This window comes from Scyliorhinus torazame, chromosome 24 (assembly GCF_047496885.1).
Source record: "Scyliorhinus torazame isolate Kashiwa2021f chromosome 24, sScyTor2.1, whole genome shotgun sequence".
In the NCBI taxonomy this organism is placed as follows: Eukaryota; Metazoa; Chordata; class Chondrichthyes; order Carcharhiniformes; family Scyliorhinidae; genus Scyliorhinus; species Scyliorhinus torazame.
The window spans coordinates 43,890,024-43,891,574 of NC_092730.1; the positions used below are offsets into that span (position 1 = coordinate 43,890,024).

Here is a 1,551-nt window from a genome sequence, read left to right on the forward strand (position 1 = left end):
AGGGTCAGACTGGACTGGAAACTGTAACTCTGTTTCTCTCTCCACAGATGCTGCCAGACCAGCCGAGTTATCCAACATTGTCTATTTCTGTTGCAGGATTTTATGAAGAATCTCCACAGCGGCCTTGCCTTTGTGCTCGGCGTTTCTATTTATTTATTTAGTTCTGTATAAATTTAGAGCACCCAATTTTTTTTTCTCCAATTAAGGGCCAATTTAGCGTGGCCAATCCACGTACCTTGCACATCTTTGGGTTGCGGGGGTGAAACCCACGCACACATGGGAAGAATGAGCAAACCCCAGGCGGGCAGTGACCCAGGACCGGGATGACGCTTCTATTTATAAAGACTGGTCCCGTATGGGCACTAAGGGCAATTTATCCAATCCACCTAATGCACGTCTTTGAACTGTGGGAGGAATCCGGAGCACCCGGAGGAAACCCACGAAGACACGGGCAGAAGGTGCAGACTCCGCACAGGCAGTGAATCGAACCTGGTACCCTGGCACTGTGAAGCCACAATGCTAGCCACTTGTGCTACCGGGCTTTGTGCCCAGATAAATTATTGCAGCGAAAATATCAGTGGAGAACAAGTAAAGAAATGAATACGACATTTTTAAAAAACCGCACGCTCGTGCACCCAGGTAGTTGGCTGAATGCAAAAGTTGTATGCAACCCCGATAAACGTTTGATTTATTTGCTGAACAAGAATTTCCCCATCTGCGCCTTAAAAATAATCAATGTCCCTCTTCCGCGGCCTTCTGAGGCAGAGTTCCAAAGTCGCACAACTCTCTGAGAGGGAGAAATCTCCTTATCTCCGTCCGAAAAAGAGCGACGTCCTTGTTTTTAACTGCCCAGTTGTTCTGGTCTCACCCACGAGCAGTGAGATTGAACCAAGTGTTTGGACAGCACGGTAGCACAATGTTAGCACAGTTGGTTCAATATTCCCAGATAATAATATGGACGCGGCCAACTGGGAGATAGAGTCCCATGCTCTACTGACTGAGCTATCCGAGTCTCCGCATGTTTGATTAAATTGCTCAAAAATATAAACTGAGCGGGTCAATCTGAAATATCCGCAAACATTTACCAGCATTGTGGCTTTGAACGGAGTCATTTCGGGAACATTTCCACAGAGAGAAATTCCTGGAACCAGCGGCAGAAAAACATCCTGAGCCTGACGTGATTCGAACACGCAACCTTCTGATCTGGAGTCAGACGCGCTACCGTTGCGCCACAAGCCCATGCGCGGACCATTGCGGGTTTCTCCTCATAGATTTATGTTTTATTTATACCCAACTGTGCGAAAGAAACGCAAAGAAGTTCGATTGAGGGATATTAAAGGGCCCTGAAGTAAAGCAGCTGTACCACGTGATTAAGGGGATGCACAATAATCCATTGTGCTCTGTGCACGTGGCTTCAAATCCAATCCTGGTCTGTAACTTGTCTGTTGTGTCTCTGTTTGGTCCCCTCATGGGGGTTGTGGTGATCCACTGTAATAGGAGATGTAAGGTAGGGCCTGCACTACAGGTTCGCCGGTAGCTCCTGCCTGCGGG

General features: G+C 47.7%; 1 non-coding gene across 1 annotated transcript; it reads right to left on the minus strand.

The window, feature by feature from the left end:
• Nucleotides 1–1,167: 1,167 nt before the first annotated feature.
• Nucleotides 1,168–1,239, minus strand: trnaw-cca (transfer RNA tryptophan (anticodon CCA)). Its single transcript has one exon. It is a non-coding gene; the product is annotated as a tRNA-Trp (tRNA).
• Between the last annotated feature and the right edge of the window lie 312 nt (nt 1,240–1,551).